The 20,488-nt window shown below is 41.8% G+C and overlaps 1 protein-coding gene across 2 annotated transcripts in view; it reads right to left on the bottom strand.

Moving 5' to 3' along the window:
* Nucleotides 1-20,488, bottom strand: part of LOC138292311 (glycoprotein-N-acetylgalactosamine 3-beta-galactosyltransferase 1-A-like) — a 148,209-nt gene that overhangs the window by 24,263 nt on the left and 103,458 nt on the right. The gene's annotated exons all lie outside the window — the stretch shown is intronic.

Raw genomic sequence — 20,488 nt, 5'->3', positions numbered from 1 at the left:
TGGAAGAGAAATGAAAAAGCAGTAATTTGAGTTAAACTAAAGTTTGTTCTCACTAGTCGAAAACAAAACAACACTTGTAAGTATCTTAGAGGAACTGAGAAAGTGTGAATGAAAAGAGTAAGTGCATGCTGGCCTGTTAACAAAATACAAATGTTCTTTCAGAGCGTGCAGAGCCTACGGTGGCTACAGCACTGGAATATGACCGGGCAGGTTGGGATGCACACTTGTGTGTTTGAGGAGACGCAGAGGTGGTGACTGCTTCACTAAGGACCTTCTTAAATAGTGGAATATAGAAGAGGAATATTCTAGATGTACTGAAGACGTCCTCGACAAAAGTGGAGAGATGCAAGGGGAGACAATATAGTCAAGCCTACATCAATAATGGGAAAGAGACAGAACCACTTCAAAAAGAAAGACCACTCCATTAACTTAACTCTTTACAACACAATTCAGTGTGGCTGAAATACTTACCGCTGTTTCGCTTGATACTATCTGGCACCCAGTTTTGTTTAATGCCCGCACAATCGAGAATTTACCAAGGTCTAAGGAATTTCGGGTTTTATTATCTGCTCACCAACACACTAGAGTCAGAAAATAGAGAGGGAAAGCCCTCAAGTGGGAGGTTTAAATAGAAGTTAAATACAGATTCTAAAGGAGGGAGACTGACAGTGCTTATTTTGTGCTAGTGATTGCAGGTGGTGGGCATCAGCACTCATTTTTGGGACTCAGGACTATCTTTTATTAAGAGAGAGAAAGACAGAAGAGTGTGAAAAGGTGGAAAAAAAGAAAACTAAGGAGTGACAAAGAGAAAGCTGGCATGTAAAAGAACGTGCAAGTCTGAGATAAAGAAACATGAAGAGGTGGGAGGTGGAGGAAAAACGCAGGAGGTGAAATCAGGCCGTGTTGGTATCCGGTAACCCAGTACTCAACAGTGCTGGTGAAGGGATCCTACTAAAAATTCTGACCCACTTATTAGGCTCAACTAACAGCACAGTCTCTCTGGTCCTGAAAGACATTTTGTGGGCTTACCAAAAACGTACAGTAGGCTTACAGCCTGCCCACTCCGTAACATCGTCTCACTCAATAATTGTCATTCTCATTGGCTTGCTTTCTACCCAATGGCTTCCCTTCCTCTTCTTGCGTATGCCCCTCCACTGAAACACTCCTTCACCAGTTTGGGGTAGCCAAACTTGCCTGACGCACATCCTTCCACTGCTCACTTTTAGGGATCTACTTTTTTTTTTTTTGGTTAAGCACTTCAAGTGACTGCATGTGTTTTACAACTCTCCCACATATGCTTTTTTCTGCTGCCAAATATTTGGTGTTGCCCTTGTGTGCTTCTTACCACATATTGCTCTGTCTCTCGTGTGTGGCTTTTCACTATCTTTCTCTGCGGCTTTATTTCACCCCCACCTACTCTCGCCATTTTTGCTCCCATCCCTCAGTCCACAGTTTTCTACACCCACTGCACACCCATGACCATAACTTGCTCGTGGGCTTGCCTTTCAAAAATCCTTTCTTATCATTGATAAATGCTTTATGTTTGTCCCTCCTTAGGGTGGTTTTCTTACCACCTTGTCAACGACCCTGTTACATGGATAATTGCACTTTTGCCTATACGTTTGACTGCAAGCAAACTTCTTTTTCTTTTTGTGTCTCTCCTTCGCGCTCACGCTCATGGCGGCCATGGCGCTTTTAATCAACACGCTTATGTCAACTGTTTTACTTTTCATTTTCAATTTATGTGGCAAGAAAAGTCTAGTTTGGAATTTACAACACTATTAACTCTAACTCGATCAAACACAAGACCCATTGTATTGCAAATGCATTTTTTTTTTTTTTTTTTTTAACATGTACTTTTTTGGAGGAACAGGCACCAAATCGCTGTAGTCCCTTCTGCCTTAAATAGCACATTTTTATTTTAGCAAAATCTATTTCTTTATTTACTGCTCCCTCTTAGATTGATACTTAAAAAACCAATGGTACTTGTGTTATTTCATAGATGAACACATGCGTGGTATATATATATATATAGTTTGGCTTTGTGTGTGTTAAGAAAAGATTGTTGATTCTCATTACACTCATGTACAGTAATATTTATATGTAAATATATATTTGAGGAAATTCATTTTAATAGAAGTGCATCCATTGACCCATAGTGTCAACTTACAATGTTCAAAAGGTTTCATGTGGAAGTTGGGTGTCCAACATTTTTATTCAGATACTTCACTGTTTATGGAATCAGAATGTACTTGCATGAATAACAATGAGAATTGATAAGTGGCACTAAGGAATATTAGGTCTCTTTCAAAAATTTGGACATATGGGAATATATTTAACTAATATAATATATCTCATTGGAAATGTTATGAATTTGGGTTTGAATGTCCAGTGCGTTAGGAGGAAAGTACTTGAATATGAGATCGGGAAAAGCCATGTTGAATTATGTCTTTAACCTTACTTTAAGAAACAGGAAGTTATGCGTTCGGGCTAGCCTTTTTTAATTGAAGGTGGTGGTATGGAGGGATGGTTCCCTTTAAATGGTACACTGTATTTGCAGGACTCTATGGGCCAGTTGAAGGCTCCGTCTAAAACGTGTAGGCTATTGTTTGTTTGCACTTCAAAAATAAGATGGGTATGAGGGTTTGTTATGGTCCTGTGTACATTCCCCTAGTTATTATACCGATCACATAAGGGTACACTGTTCTGAGAAGTTAAAGATCGCACTGGAACTACCATGGAAAGAACAGGTCAACTTAGCCACTTCTATAAATAGAAGCAAAGGTCCTCACACACCCTAATAGGTGTCTTGCTTCATCCTTCGGCCTGCTCCTCGTTGGATCCTCACGGCAATGTCCAACAAGCCCCACAAGGTGGCTCTTTGCCAGAGATCTTTAGGGTGATACCTTTAGATTGAGCACAGGAATGTATTAGCCTTGTGAATGAAGAAAGTGAAGGACTGGAAGGTGAATGTTAAAATTGGCTAAAGAACCTCAAACCATGTATATTTATTAAATCCACAGGGTCTATGCCAAGATTAACAACATAAAAGCGGAGTGCCACCCGAAATAATGTTCTTGCACTCCCTGTGAACAAATATGAGTGAAAAAGAGTACTCCCTTCTTTCCCTTTGCTTAGGTCAACATGTTGCACGCCTTGATATAGTCTTTACAGATCTAGTGGTGTTTCAGCTGGACAACGGTTAAAGCCTAGTCCTCACTATGGAGAACTATAGTTGTCTAGTTAAAAAATTGTGTGGAAAAAAAAAAAGAAAGGACTTGCATATAAGCCTAGATACCCTAATTTTAAGGTAGACCCTCCTAAAATTGGGGCAGGGTCCCGTTGGGATAAACAGACCATTGGACTACTGCAAGATTTTTGCTATTAGCGTCCATGCGGTACACCTATCCATCAGTTTTGACCCGGCCTCGCTTGAATTTTTTTTTTTTTTTTTTTATAGAAGTGCCTAGGTTGACCTGTGCTTTCCCTGGCAGTTTCAGTGGGATCTACAAATTCTTGGAACAGTGTACCCCATTGTTTGTTTGCACCATGCACTTTTGGCGATTGTAATATAAAAGACAGAGTGAGAAATAAACAAGCTACATGTGAGACACCAGATTGTGCCATATTCCTGACTGAGTCTGGGAGGATTGTGGTTTTGTGAGGCTCTGGATGTGAGGAGATATATATACCCACCCAAAAGTTACAGTGACGTTATAGTTAGGATCTGAATTTACTAGCACAAAACCACATGAATTTAGTACTTATACTTATGGTTAGCTCAAGTAACTATAACTTGTGCCCCGCCGTACACAGTATTGTGCTAAATATTTTGACTGCAAATGTTACACTGGTGTTATCAATCATGTTATCAAAGATGTCATGAGTGTTGTAATATGTGAGGTAATTAGCAGTGCATGGCGAGGGCGTGAGTTATAGTTGCCTGAGCTAATCGTAACTACAACTACTGAATTCCTATGGTCTTGTGCAAGTAAATTCAGATCCTAACTACAACGTATGTGTAACCTTTCTTTTGAAGGAATTTCTATGTTTTAAAAAAAATTCTATTTCCTAACTTTAATGTCTCTGTAGCCTTTGCTTTTTTCAGTGAATTTCTATGTTTTTTTTTACCGTAAAGTAATTTTAATTAGTATACCATGATGTAACCACTGCTGCGCACGGCGGGGGTTGGCCAGGCCTTGCAGCCAACCAGCTATAACTACCCAACCCTGCGCCACGCATGGCCTCTAGCCGCGCACAGCACAGGATGGCCGCATGTCCTGGCCTGAAGTCAGGTCCTGGCCTGAAGTCAGGCCCTGCGACCAAACCCCTATAGCCACCCAACTTTGCACGGCCTCTGGCTGTTTGCACTGGGGGTTGGCCTCAGGGCCTTGGATGGGGCCAACCCCTCTAACCACCCAATCCTGCATACATAGGTCTGAGTCGGTCTGTGAGTGTGTGCATGAGGGTCTGAGTCGGTCTATAAATGGGTGCATGAGGGTGTGAGTGGGAAAATGAGTGAGTGGGTCTGAGGGTGCATGAGTGTCTGTGTGGGTGTGTGAGTCTCTAAGTGGGTGTGTGAGTGGTGAGTCAAGTAGACCCCCGCTCTGAGCCTATTATGGCCCTAGGGAAGGGCAATATAGGGGCCAAGTAGATCCCCGCTCTGAGCCTATTATGGGCCTGGGAGGCCCCGGGGTGCCCACCCCTGAGTTAAAAACCTACTATAAAAAAAGAATTTAAAAAAAATAAAAAATAAAAATAAAAAAAGGAGGGGGCCGCGCGGCCCCCTTCCTAAGCATTATTAGGCCCTGGGGACCCAATCGCCCAGGGCTGTGTAATTTGTTTAAAGGAAGAGGGGCTGCAGGGTCACACTTCTCAAGCCATTATAGGCTCCAGGGAGACCATCCCTTGGGCCAAAACTTAAAGAAAAGAGAAGGAGGCCCTGTGGCCTTACTTCTCAAGCCATTTTCGGCCCCGCTGACCCCATCCCCAGGAACCACAATAATTGAAAGTGGGTGCCCACTCAGGGCACCCACCATCCACAATTTTGTGGGCCACATAGGGAGCCCCAGGGTCCCCACAGCCTCAGCAGGCTCCCTGCATGACGTGGAAGCAGGCATTGTTCCTACCCCGAGGGAGCAGCTATTTCTGCTGCTCCCTGCAGGCGGGAGCAATCTCTTGATCGGTTTCCCTGCCCGCATCAGTGCAGGCAGGGAAACAGATCAAAAGTCTGCTGTCAGGAGTATTTTCAAAGCTCCCGCCAGCTTGGAGCAGACTTTGTGTTTCCTCCCATATGGCAGGAGATTCAAAATTGCTCCTGCCAGGTGGGAGACAACACAGGTTTCCCTGCTTACCCTGGAGCAGACAGGAAAACCTTTGTGTCCAAGGAGTTGGACACACAGGGGTGAGGCGGCCCTGGGAATTGGGGTCTTTGGAGCCATAGAAGGCTCAGGGAGGGGCACCATGCGGTCTCTCCTATTTAAACAGTTAATCAGCCCTAAGAGATGAGGTTCCTGTGTCCTTTTCGGCGCCAGGTGTGGGATTCCCCTCCTCTTTTTTTGTTAATTGCAGCCCTAGGGTTGGGCTACCTGGGGCCTGTGACGGCTTGGGGAAGTGAGTTGCGAGGCCTCAGTCCCCTTAAAGAATAATTTCAGCCCCAGGGGTGAGCTCCCTGGGACCTGTGAGGGCTGAGGGGTGGCGGAGAGGGTTAAGAAAGGGATTAACATGCCCCCTGTCCCCTAACTGAATACACCCTGAGGGCCTTTAATTGAACAATGTAACCCCGATCGCCATCTTGTGTTTTTGTTTTTCTTCCCCGAACCTGTGGGAGTCTTGTAGGATTGCGTCAGAAACTGCATTTTATTTTGCCCGAGGGAGAGTCCCTTTGGGTGCCCCTCCCGCTGGGGCCCAGAGGGGCTGGATATCCCAACCCTGCTCCCTTAAAAAAAAAAATCCATTTACTACTGCAGGACATAGGACTAAGTCCCCCAAGGCCTGTAATTGCTAGCAGCAACATTTTTTTTTATGTTGCTGACAGCCAATCAGAGCGCTCGCTCCCGCTGGAGTCTCCAGTGGAGCAAACTGGCACAAGGTTAAGAAGCATCCTGGGCCAAACAGAACACTCCATTTTTAAATTGGCATCCCACTAGAATTTCTTGAGCCTCTCGCAGACCAACTGTCCTCATTTCTATATTTTTTTTAACATTCATTTCTCAAAACATAATTGACACCAAATAAAACAAAAGTACAATCTGCGGATCAAAATCTCACTTCCTGCCAAATTTGGTGTAATTCCATTCAGCAGTTTTTGCTGTAGCCCTTCTTAAAGACGTTTATGGAAAAAGGCATGTGAATTTTAAATTTCGTAACCAATTCCTTTTGTTTTCAGCCCCCGCTTGGCGGATCACTCTGAAACTTTCCATGCATATACTAGTCTAAAAGTTGGAAAATTTCATGGAGATTTGTCAAATGGGCCAATGTTGTCAGCAAAACAAAAACACTTTTTCTTATGGAACAACTGACTTAACTGTAACTACCCTCTGTCTGTCTATCTGTCTATCTTTATTTTTAAGCACTAGAGAAGAGGGTGGGTGATAGGGAAGAATAGAGGACATAGTGAAGAAAGGACAACAGATGAAGAGAAAAAAGGAACAGATTGTAAGGGAACCAGAACTGTGAGCGAAGGATCACACACAAAGGGGTCAGAAGCAAGAGGGAAAACAAAGGATTATGAAAGGGCATGGAAGAGGGTCTTGCATAGGCCCAACAGAGAAAATGGGATAAGACACAGATTCTGTGATAGTAAAATACTGTACAAAAGAGAAAGAGTCCGTCTAATGCTTACAGCATGTAAATTAAGATGCAAAGCATTGAAGAGTGGGTTACAGGATCCACTGCAGCATCATTTGATAAGGGGGGAGTCGCATCAGACAAATCTGCTTGTGTCCTTTGTACAACCACAAAAAAAGATCAAGAAATCAAGGTCATGCATGTTGCAGGGAATCCACCTTTTCTGCGTTGTCTCCTCTGATTTCTTTGCTTGTTGCTTGACACTATATTTTTGCTGACTTTAAAACTCTGTGCACTTTACCCCTGCCCACCAGTAGTAAAGTGTCTGTACTTTCATTTTTAACATGGTTGAATTTGCATACTCCTATTTCGTATATTACCTTGTCTATAAGTCCATAGAATATGGTATAAATGCACCCACAGCCTGGGAGTTAAATGCTACTAATGGACTGCAGCATCTATTGTAGGATCCAATACAGTGGTAGTGTAAACATGTCTTTAGGCCTACCCTTTGTGGTTGACTGGCAGGGTGAAAACTGCAATCTGACAAGTAAAAATCAACCCTTCCTTTTAAATATTAATAAGTCACTCCTGTGTAGGCCTTGTAGCCCACAAGGCAGGGTGTATAATAGAAAGTTGGACATGTAGAAATGTTATGTTTTCATGTATTTACAGTGACTAGTACCCAAAGCTATTTTTCAGTGTTGCAGACCTGGCTGTCCTTTGTAGAAAACTAGGGTACAGATTAAAATCCTAATACAGTATCTCAGGAAAGGGACCAGCTATACAAATAATTAAACAAACATTTTAATAGTTATTTAATATCCAATTCAATGGTGAAGTCAGATTTTTAATAGATATTAAAGAAAGTTCATAGAGTTCCGGGAGACTAATTTATATTAATTCTTCAGCTTCCCCCAGCCTATACGCAATCAGTATAAGGTGTTACCCAGGAGCTACACTGTAGGTCCCCGTGATTGACAGGTCAACCTGAATAGGCAAGGATGACCCCAGTTTTTGCTGGGTTCACATTTAACACATGGGCGCACTGGTAAGGAGGAGAAAAGGATACCAAGAAAATTCTTGTGTTTCCATTGTCTGGGTGCTCACAAATCCTACATTTGTTGTGGGTACAGTGGCTGCCCCAAACTGCATTTTAGTGTTAGATGTGTGAGGACACTGTTATTGTAGTGCACTGCCCACAGGCACCCCAAGCCCCAGAGCCCATTCAGCGAGACCGAAGATTTCTGCAATCTTGAAAATGCACAACGTGGGTAGGGTTGGCCCAGGGAAGTCTTACTCCATTGGTCAGGGCATGCCCAGGAGTCTCTCACCAACCAGCTAGTGCCAGGCATAAATGCGGCACCTGCAGCCATCCACTTCTGAACTGAAGGAAGAAGAGAAGAGGATTGGAAATGCTGTTGGTGACCTGAGATGAGCCCTGAAGAACTGGACCTGCTTCCTCTTCTACCCAGGATAAGGATGTTAACTCTAAGGGTCGTAAGGCTGATGACCTGTTCAAGCTACAGGGATACAAGCTACAAGAGGCCTTTCCTGCGACTGCCCAGCTGACAACTGGGAACTGGACCTGGACCTGGACCGGACCCTGCTTTTGGCCTCTGCGTCACACCGTACGAGTCTCTATGTATCTCTCTTGAGGTCCTGAGGGCTTTAGACATGTACTCCTATGGTGGACTAGGACTTAATGGACTAAAGGCCTGAAATAAATATAGGCGGATAGTCCACCAGTCTGCCATAGAGACTAAAATAAAGATAAAGGGACCGTCTGGCTAATTTATAAATGACCGCCAAGCAGACGGTCAGTTATAAAAGCACTGGCATGATGGTTCTGAAAATTGATTTTACTCTTTGCTACAGGGATGGGTCAGCAGGACACAGCCCTTTAGCAAAGAGTATTCTATTTTATTTACAAATGTAAAATCCTAAAACTGGATTTTGTTTTTGTAAATAAAAAAAGTAACGGCTCCGTTGCCATGGGAGCCATCACCCAAGACGAAGGGAGCATTATTTGCCTTTTACAGTCCCTCACCGCCATGGTTTGACTGGTGGTGAAAGACAGTAAAAACTTGGCTATATTCCTGCCCATATTAATTGGGCAAGCGTGCATAAAGTAATTTCTTCAACGGCCCTTAATCTACAGCGATGCCGGAACAGTTTGGCCATGGAGGAGACAGAGTAGTCTCCACCACGGCCAAACGTAAGGTCCACCCACATATAGATCGGGCGGAAGGACCACTATGTTGTCGGAGAGGGACCTCCGTTGCTGCTGTGACTGAGTTCCATAACCGCCAACATATAAATCAGGGCCTAAGTCAGAAGGTAAAATCTTTGACCAGAACAAACCTGATTGGCTTATCTGAACCGTGTTCCAATGGGCTCCAGCCTCAAAATGCACCTTAGTCTTCATCTACCACAACAATTGACTATTACTGACACTTTGTACTTTTTGATGCTATTTCTACTTAAAAAGGTACTAATCGTTTCTCTGGTTCAATTGGTGTTATTTTGTTTATTAAACGTTACTCTATTTTTCTCATTTGGTTTGGGATTTTCATTGTTTTGCATTTTTACTTTATTGCTGCTTAGGTCCTGCATACTTTCTTTACATCTTGCCATAAGTTAAGGCTGTCTGCTCTGTGCCATAGCTCCCAGGGGGTTGAGCTCAGGTTAATTTAGTGACTTTGAAGGTTCACCCCTACAAGGGTTGTGATAATTCCTTGAGGTGGGTAGTCATCCACCTGAAATAATAATCTAAATTATTACACATGATCACTCGGAGAGCAGCATAGCCTCCTCTCGTCTGAAGCCTAAGAATACTATGAGATTTAGGGACAATGGAAGTAATTTTTGGTAAAAGTCATCTAAAAACATTGCAATTCTAAAACATAAAAGACAGTGGTCACAAGTGTTATAACTATGGATATCATCTGATCTCGGTTTGGATAAGTAAACAGTTGTTTTGAGATGCTTAGTGTTGAAAAAGCAGCTGGTATGAAACTGTAAATAAATCAAGCAAACTAAAAAAAAAAAGGCTGTTTTGGTAGCAACCAAAAAATGTCATGAATCCACAACTGCACAGCCACTCCCCTTAATTACTCTAACAGACGTCTGGTGACTAACTTTCAAATCTACCTAATTTTTCAGACTTCACATCATGTGAACACAACAACCCATCTCAATAAGATCCAGAAAGAAAATGCTCAACATTTCTGGCTACCAATAGAACCAAGGTCAAAATTCAAACATCTGGAGGCAACTGCAACCTAGGCACACATTAGCAAAAGTAGCAGAAACATTAGCAGCACTCTGCCAGTATTAACAGAGCACCAGGCACCCACCACTTGGTGCACTGCAGCAAAAGCAAATAGTGGGCACTTAAGAGAAATAGAGGGGCATCCTTGTCTCAACTGCTCTGTTAAGTCCCTGCTTATCGATCCAATTTACCGGCTTCAACCTTTAACACACCCTTTGCCGGCCTGCCCTCAGAACCTATACAGCACCAATGAATTGAAAATACCAGTGCGCAGGAGCGGGTCTTAACTGTGTTGCTGGGCTGAAAAGAGCCTCAGAGTGCATGTGTGTTTGGCCGGCATGAGATAGCTGGCCAAACACACATGCACTCTGAGGGGAGAGCACAGTGCACTCCCCTTGGTGCTCGTCGACCCTGTGGCCCAGCCACTTTCACCACAAAGGGATAATAAACCTAGTTTATTATCCCTTTGTGCTGAAAGGTTTGCAGCTTCTGCTGCTGGTGGGGGTGGGGAGGTCAGGGGGGGCGCGGTGCTCATCCTCCCCAGTGGAGGATCTGCTACTGAATGATAAACAAAAGGTTTTCACAGATTGCAGCCAACAACCACTACCGCCAATCCAACATTTTAAAAGAATCACCAACCTACAAACTGTCAGACACCCATCTCTTTTTTTCAGATGAAATGAGCAGCAGCTTCCTGTCTTTGGCCTTCACCAAAACAGAATGTGATCAGATTACAGAACTTCCAAACGCAGAGAGTTCGGCACTAATCCCATCATCTTTGCCTGATAAATTTGTGCGATTCTGGGGAGTCACTTTATTACCCCGTGTCTCGGTTCTGTTAAGTGCAAATACTGGGAGCACTTCGATGATACTTTGTTTGCGGTGTGTGCTAGAACTTAATTCATTCAAAATTAACCAATGAAAGTGACAGGCGTGACATGGGCGTGTTTAAAAGCCCAAAGTGAGATTACAACAGGGACAGAGCACTTGTGCACTTGGCCCTAAAAACATGTCAACCACCAGCGGTTGGCCATAATGATAATAGTTTTCATGTGCTATATGAACATCACACTTTCTAATGAAGATAAAGAAAATCAAATAGTAGACAAGGAATCAAAACATATTAACCAAATGAGAACTGTCACAGTGTTCACAACAATGGCACAAGTTTTACCGGCTGTTCTGAACAACCTTGTTATCACGTGTTGGGCACATGCATTGGCAATACAGCACCAGTATTCACAGATGGTCTCTTTTTTCTTTACTAGAGGCTCCTTATCAGCCCTCTGGTTGATTGTTCCATTATTGGGGCGAGGACTAGGTTATTTGTCCCTTATAAAACTTTTGTGCCTAACCTTTTTTCTTTCTCTTTTTGATTAATTTCTTCCAGTTCCCACAGAGTACTACGAGTGCACCGGCCAACTACTGAAAACATGAGGCTCCATGTTTTCAGCCTGGTTTCTGCACTACTTTATGTTTTTATAGTCCATGCAGCCCGATCGCGCTGGTTTTTACATAGCACGATCACACTTGTTTTTTTCTTTCAATTTATGTGGCAAGAAAAGTCCGGTTAAAAGTTTACAACGCTAATAGATCTAACTCAAGCGAGACCCATTGCATTGCAAATGCTTGTTTGTTTATGTTAGTGGGTGCAGCCTGTACAATCAGAGCTCCTCACATTGTAAACTTATTATTCACATAGATGGAGGCTTAATGTCAGCATGTGGATGGAACTGACATATTTTGTGCCATGTCAGTTTAGCCTCCTAGCACCATTATGGTCTCTAAACCATGTTTTCTTTTGAAAACATGGGATGAAATTAGTGGACAAACAGTATATAAAACTCACAATTCGAGCAGTGATTAGAGAGGCTATCACCCCACAATTATTGCCAGAGGTTATGCCAGTTTGCTGACCTGACCACTCTCAATTAGAAACTTCAGTTCAGAACCCACAACACAAGTGTCTTTCACTGAGAATACATATTTTGCTTCTTCGGCAGAGATCTGAAAGCAGATATTCAAAGTTATTCTATGGGATCCATTCTAACAAACTCTATAATTGGAAAGGCGGGGTCACTATTTAATGCATTAGGTTAAGTTTTAGCATAGCATTTAAAAATAGTTTAAGGGAGTTAGGATGTCAAACATTTGCTAAACATTCATTTTTGAACCATTCTTTTTGCTTTGCGGACCATTACATGCTTATTTGCTTTCTTTATTGCATTCGGTGTGATTACGGTTCATATCTTATGCACTAGACTAAGGGTTTGAAAACGAATATTTTAAACTGTATATCCTTGTTTTTAGTGTTATCTTTAAGTGTGCTATTCACCAATGAGAGATTGTTTGGATTGCCACTGTGTCCCTGAACTTATCTAGAGGAGCTGATAGTAATCTGAAAACATGGTCTACACAAGATTGCACAGTGGGCTCATGTTAGGCTGTGGTCCAACCTGCCTTCTAATTCAATGTTACTGCAGCTCTGAAGACCCCCAGACTTAAAATCACCACTGTGTCCCAAAGGGCATGGAAGTAGCAGCTTAGAAGAAAGGTCTGTTCACTGACCTCAGAGCAAGGCTTGTAGAGGAAACTCCATTTCCCAAATGTCTATCTGGAGCTGTAGTTCTAAGACGTCTGCTCTCCTTCGCATAACAAGTGCATTGGAGGCAGGACTGGAGAGTGACACAAGACCAGTATCTGGAGAAGTATTCAGCCCACTGGCATCCTGGAATTCTTCATATCAATATTCCTCATCATATTGTGGGATAAATGAATCCCCTTCATCATAACTATTATTGTTTTAGTCTGTAAGCTAGTGGTAAGGTCGGGTCCTAGCACGTGATAGGGAAAAAGCTTCAGAATCGGAAAGACAACCTGCTGTGTTCATGCTAGTTGGAGCAGGGTGCTGCCTTCGTCAAGGTTGTGGCAGATCCTGCTCATAGTCAAACAGCACAATGGCCTGTAAATTCAGCTTTAGCATCGGCGGTGACAATGCTAAGAGAACTGGCACAGGGGTTGGCACCGGAATTGAAGTTGACACCGGAGTCAGTGTTGAACCCAATGTAGGTTCAAGGGGTAAAGGCAGGCAAGCTAGTAGAAGTCTGAAGGATAGCTCAGAGGATCCTTGGGGCCCAAAAGCACACCAGACAGAGATGGCAAATTGCCAAATATGCACAGCATGTCCTCTATAAAGGCCTCTACTTGCTTAAATGTAGTTGACGGATCCAGAAACTCGAGGTGCAACAGGATTAGGCTGACAATCAGCTCCAATGGAGATCAGGAGCAAGAAATGACAGCATGTTGATGCCATCGCCCCTTTGGAGTGGGGGGGGAAGAGGCAGATTTCTGTTTTGCCTTCCTAGGCTTTTCTTGGACTTACCCAAAGACTTCAACCACGACTGTGATTGGAATGACTTCAGGAGTGTGCATGGGGCCTTCCTTTGGACTTAAACCTGTCACATCATAGAATCATCTTGTATTTGTAGATGCAAGGTTTGTCCTTGTGGGCCTGTATGTTCTTAGGATTCATCTGTGCTCAGTCATTACATTTATGCTCTGAACCAAGGCACCAAAGTTACACTTGACACTTCATGAGGGTCCGTCACTGACATCTGTTTGCAACAGTCCCTACACAGTTTGATCCCTGTTGTCTTCGGGGTGACATTTTTCCTTACACACTGGTAAAATGTTTAGGAAACTTTGATCTTGAAGATCAAGGAGAAGCTCCAGATCAATGTCTGAAGGCACAGAAAGACTGCAACAGACATCGGTGTGCATGCATGGTGCTTATATATAGGGCCACTTTTCACTTCTGAAGTGTCACTATGTCAGTGCAGCGCTGCACAACCACCTATCCACGTGCATAATACTGCTTTAAATTTTTCACATCCATGAAGATTACAAGGTGAAGACTCTGCAGGTAGAAGTTTCCACCCCAAAGCATATTTTAGAGACATCAATTACTTGCCAGTCAATATAATTATCAGTATGATTTAAAGCAATGTAGTGGTCAACAAATGGAGCATTTTGGACCTTGTAATAGATTATGCTTCTGTGTTGTGTGATTTCTGTGCCATCTAGCCAATGTAAATAAGAGTGAGGGACATTTGATACAATAGATCATATTGATAGAATTACAGTTCAAAATGAATTTTAGAACCTATGTAACATGTAAGTGGTAAATATTGTGATATTAAATGTGTAAGCACAGGGTACCCAGTTACCAAATTTGAAATGGTCAGTCACCTGTGGAAGGCCTGAAAAGGAAGCAATGATGTCCTCAGTGAGTGCAGACTTGCAAGCTCTCATAATGATATTCCAAACATTTGTAAAGGAAGAACAGAGGTAAGGTTACCATAACATATTACATTCTAGTGTTCTTTTATTAATCCTAAACACCTTGTTAAGGGGCAAAATAAACACAATGGTTGCCTGCTGTTCGTGACCAATGGCTCTCTTTTGAGGAGCACAAAGCTCTTTTCATTGAGTGCTTAATCATATTTTTAGGATAGCTTCGCCCTAAAAATGTCTGAGAAAGGATGTTCGATTGTCTGAAAAAGTCATGTTTAAATTTACAATAACTGTTTAGTTTCAGAAACTATCCAAATCAATATTAGGCCTGGTCCACTGGTTAGTGAAATATAGGTTTAACAGAGTTATTTAACCAAGTTATAAATTCCAGTAACAAACTGGTGTCCCTTGAGCAAACAATAAAGATGTCATCAATATATATTTTCCGCATCCTGATATTATATACAAAGGGTTTGGTCATATCCAAGAGGTGCAGATTCAAGAGCATCCACAAAGAGAATTGCAAAATTTGGAGCAAAAATAGCCTCCATGAAAATGCTCTTACATTAACAATAATAATTGCCATCAAACCAAAAAAACATTCTGGTCAAAGCAATACAAAAGGGAGAAATAATGAAGAGTGGGAAGCAAGATGGGTGTGGATCTGGTATTGTGCAGGGTTTAATTTACTTCTATATCTCTCGTGTGGGATACTCATACATAAGGATTTGATATCAAAAGTAGTTGGGAATTCTTGTGTGAAGTCAAAGTCTAAATTTACAAATCAAATTGATTAAATGTTTACTGTTTTTGGTACATGCCTGTGTAGGGCACAAAGTACTTTAAAAAACATCTATATACTTGCCCAAGTCTTACAAAACCAAACTATATCCATGAAGAATGGGTCGCTCGGGAGGTTATTGATAGTCTTATATATTTTAGGAAAGATATTCCATACTAGTGTCCTTGGTGGGGTTTTTTTGAGGGAGAGAGCTAGTTTTTACTCAGGAAGCTTCCTGTTTCGCTTCTTCTGTGAGCGGTCTAGTTCCTCTTTGGACATCATATCCATGATCAGAGTTGCAAATATCCTCAGTAGGAGCGCTGAATTTTCACAGTTCTTTTTAATGGCAGCAACAACTCACCAAGGCATCTCAAACGCTTGTGGGCAGGTTTGGGGGGAATTGACGGAGAAAACTGTTGACACAGTTTGTCCACAGTAGAAAAAAAAATGAAAAACTAAAACTAAACTAAATCCTAAATATTAGACACAAAATTTGAGTGTACAACTGAATGAGAAAAAAACTATGTGTAAGAAAGCAAATTCAAAGACTTACTAAACAGACAGGATAGATATGGAACAAAAACACTGACAAAGAAAGACTCCTCTCTAACAGATACACAAAATTTCCCAAAATGGAAAGCTGTCCTCATGGCAGCGAGGGTGGGCACACCGAATTTAAAAAATCTTAACTTTCAGAGAAAATAACATTGAATGTATTGAGCAATGCCCTCAAAATTATTTTAGTATGCAAAGATCAATATTAGCTCAACAGTGGCGCTTTCTAACAGCAATGACCTCTTTAGGTAAAAAACAAACACGTTTTAGTCTTTTTTTTTCCTATGACATAAAATTAATGACAGCACCACTGTTATGTTAGACGTATGTACTGTGCTCACTGTGTCTTGTGAAGAATGTAAGCCAAAGTCAATAATGTTGATTGGCTCCCTCCATAAGGACTCAGGAACCAAATAGCACATCTCAAGATGCATGTGCCCACAAACATTCTGTACGATTAAGAATGGGAATCTTTCACAGCAATTTGTAATCCGTAAGGTATCATCTTTGTAGCATTGCAACAATTTTGTTCTTCTGTCCCATGCAGTAAGGTTTTTGCATACAAATGCATATACATAAGGGTTTTCTTTAGCAACACCAGTAAGATTTCCCATAATAAAAATAGGGTGATGAGATATTACCCCAGTAACTGGTATTTCGACAGCCTGTATGTATACAGAATACTGGCAGAGTTTTCTGGTAGGAATTTTCACCTCTGTATTTGCCTAACTGTAATTCACATATATTCCATCCTATCAAGCACACACAATGTTTTTAATTTTGATTTACTTTAAGGATTGTTCAATGGTTTAGCACAGATGGCCATCTTTAAATATTCCTGAAGAAGTCGCTGAGGCATAGTTGGGGGCTGAAATGCTTTTAGACAGCAAGTTGGGCACTTCATGAAAGTGCTGCTAAATGTGCATATATTGTGTATCAGAAGATAGTACACAGGACCCAGGTCTTTGAATGGAGATGCACGCTCTCACCGGGAGGAATTAAACGGCAACAGGGATGTATGGGCCCCAGGAGCCGAGGTCCGGTGCTGCTTTGGGTGTTCTGCCAACAAATGTCATGACATGGAAAAGCAATTTATTCTACAATGTATACTTTTGTGTTTATTCACTATCTGCTCATCATATACCACCTTTAGGGAATTTGTGATTAAAAATCAATAAAAAAGTTGTTTTAAAAAAAAAAAAGAAAGATAGTAAACAGAACCATTTCTTATTATGATGTCAACTTACAGAGAACTATGAATACATTTGTGGACTGAGTTTATATTTCTACATGTGTACAATAAGTTGTGTCAATAAGAAATTTAATATATGGCAACCACTTTGGAAGCTGTAGTCCCACCTGATGTCAGAGGCAATACTGGTCTTCTGAATCTGGTACATGAATATTGTACAAGTTGTGATCATCATGGGGACAATTGGTGTTATGTTATATACGGAAGTCTACTCCCTCCCTTCCTTGAACTGTGAACATTATGTATGCCTCAATAAATATTATGTCACCATTAAAAAGTGCAGGGTGATTAGTTACACAAGCAGGATTCTAGGCCCTGGTGCATCTACTTTCAACTCTGTCCGTAACAAGCACAACACTACAACTACACATATAAAGCATGACTGAAAAACTGAACTTGTGCGATTCAACACAAGGAATGTGGAACTCCTACAATTTTAGGGAAACTACAACAGTTTGACTAAGAAATTAGAACAGTATAACTGCACAAATGTAGAACTGCACACCTACACCACCACTGCATATCTGTAGAAAGACGATAGCTGTACAACTCCCCCACAAATGTGGTTTTACAATGCAACAACTCTGGAAACGAAACAAATACCTACTTCAACATATCAAATGTATTTTAATTATTTAATTTTACCATTTTACAAACACTTCGAGGCATACATGTACAGTAGCAGGTCACACCTCTACTACATATTATACAATACTGCAAATTCCACAAAGGCACACCTCCAGAACTGTACAGCACACATTACAGAAAACACATCTACAACACATGTACAGCTCTATAACTGAAAGTCTCTAAAAAAAATGTACACAGCTTACTAGGTATACAACACCACATCACAAAAATAATACATTATCACCACACAATAAGTACTTGTAAAGAGCAACAAATGCAGCTACATTTCTAAACCACAGCATAACCTACATATAAAACTACAACTGCTAAACGACAACTACAATACAAAATGTAATTACAGCATTGAAATTACAATATCTAGACAACACGTGCCTCTGGATTGCAACACTGAATCCCAGGTATTCAGTGATGCTTTCAGGCCAAATACACACTGGAACTGGAGTAACAATATAGAAAAAAACCATACAAATATTGCATTTGTTTAACTTTTTCACTACAGCATTTAGTATCAACCTTGGGCTATTTCAATGTACTTCCCTTTCAAACGTTAAAGTGTCAGAGGCAATGGTGTTCAAGTGAATCACTTCTGACCGAGCAATGTGGTTTGGTGTGGAAGCAAGGGTTAGAAATCAGCTTCCTAGTTCCATAGCTTACTATAAATCTTTTTGTTCCATTTGGTGTAGGACTCTATGTGATGTAATCCTTGGCAAACTGATCTGGATTTCTACTGTAAGAAATTGGATTACTATTTGGGATGGGCGACTGCCCACTTCAAGGAACAATCACAACCCTTGTCAGGTGAACCCTGCAACTCACTAAATGAACCTGAGCTAAACCCCTGGGTAACAAAGACTCAGAGCAGACAGGCTTAACTTAGAGCAATGTGTAAAGGATTTATGCAGTGCTGAAACAGTAATAAAGTTAAATGGCAAAAAAACATAAAAAATCCCTACCCAAATTAGACAAATAAAGAGAAATTTAATAAAGTGACAAAGTGATATGAAAATGGTAAAAATCCAATAAGGGGGACAGGTTGTATGTGTTTTTAAGGATCTGTTGGAAAATAGAGGCAAAATGCATAAAGTGGCAATGATAGTCTACGGTCGCAGTACACCAGTACCCAGGAATAATTTCAGGCTCACTATGACGAAGCGTGGGTCGGTTACACATCCAGGTTTGTTCTGGTAAAGATGTTAGCTTTGACTTTGTCTTTTGTGTCCCAACCAACCACACTTCTACGTCCCTGAGGAGGCACTTAGGGAGTGAGGCAAAGTCCACCAGCAGGGACCAGTTGCCACTGGTGAGCTGGCTACTTCCAGGAAAAGGCCTCATACAGATTATTGTTGCGCTGTAGCTACACAGGAGGTCAGCCAACTGACCCTTGGAGTCCAGTTCTTTGTCCAGGGTACGAGAGGGAGCAGATCTAGTCCTTCAGGGCTCCCCTCAGTTTCCAAGTCAGGTAGCAAGCCCATTCCTCTTTAGATCTTTCACAGATCCAGAAGTGCCACGTAGATGCCTGGCACAAGCCAGTGTGGCTGAATGACACCTGGGTACACTCTAACCAACAAGGGTAGGTTCCCAATGGTAACTCTACCTACTTCTGCAGACGTATTTGTCTTACTGCAAACTTTCTCAAAATGCCACGTTTTAAAGCATTTTCAATATGGCGAAAGCTTTAAGCTACATTATATATGTGTTTTTTGTGTGTGTGTTTGTGTCAGTGTGTGTTTGTGTCAGTGTGTGTGTGTGTTTGTGTCAGTGTCAGTGTCAGTGTCAGTGTGTGTGTGTGTGTGTGTGTGTGTGTGTGTGTGTGTGTGTGTGTGTCAAAGGGGGTTGTACTATGGTAAATCTAGTGCCCTCCCATTTCTAACACTAAAATCCAGGCTAAGGCAGGCATTGTACCCTCCTACAACCAAAAGACAGATGCCTGGTAAGACAAAACTAGGGTCCTTCAGCAACCAGACAGTGGATGCGCAAGAATCGTCTTGGTATCCTGTTCGCTCCCATTCTAGTGTGCCCCAAGTATTACATGTAATTCAACAAAACTGCCCAGCATGATTTGACACTAAAGGGACAAAGGGTGCCCACATCCCTTACACCCATTGATCTGTGGAGTTCAGAGGAGTCATCTCTGCCCATTCAGGTCACCCACTGTTTGCTCCTGGGATGTATTTCAAACCTTTTTCACAACTGCTCAAGGCTCAGGACAGGCTGTGAACTGAGAGAGGGTTATGCTAATTAGCCTTCTAACACTTCAGGATAGGGGGTAACTTCCTAAAAAAGTTACTTTTGCTTAATATATTAATATATATTAAAAATCCAACTTCACAATTGACTTAGGCCCTATTTAGAATTCTGTAGACAGGTTACTCAGTCACAATGGACATCCCGTCCGCCGAAGTCTAAATCCCATTATATTCTATGGGATTTAGATTTCCACGGACGGGATATCCGTCACCGTTGTGATGGTGTAACCCTTCCACTGAGTGCTCAATCAGGCCCTTGGATTTTTAATAACTATTAAAAATATTGGTTTAAATATTTTAACTATTCTTCTAGCTGGCCCCATTACTGAGATACAGAATTAGTACTGTAATGTGTTCTCCGGCTTTCGATATGGGACATCTAGACCTGTCATATAGAAACCATCTTTTAGGGCCTTGTCAATGCAGGGACATTATAATAATGTTAACGTTCAACATGTCCCACTTTTAAATACCATGCACCCTACCTTGTAGGCTACAAGACTTGAAAAGAGGTGACTTACACATCACACTGTAGCAGTTAAGGGTACACAGGGTAAGCACAAAGCCATGTTTGCTTTGCCACTATAGTGGATGGCACAATAGGTGCTGCAGTCCACTAGGAGCACTTAACTTCCACGCCCTGGATA

This window comes from Pleurodeles waltl, chromosome 4_2, assembly GCF_031143425.1.
Source record: "Pleurodeles waltl isolate 20211129_DDA chromosome 4_2, aPleWal1.hap1.20221129, whole genome shotgun sequence".
Taxonomy (NCBI): Eukaryota; Metazoa; Chordata; class Amphibia; order Caudata; family Salamandridae; genus Pleurodeles; species Pleurodeles waltl.
The sequence above is the reverse complement of the archived record's forward strand: the minus strand, read 5'-3'. Positions and strand labels throughout refer to the sequence as shown.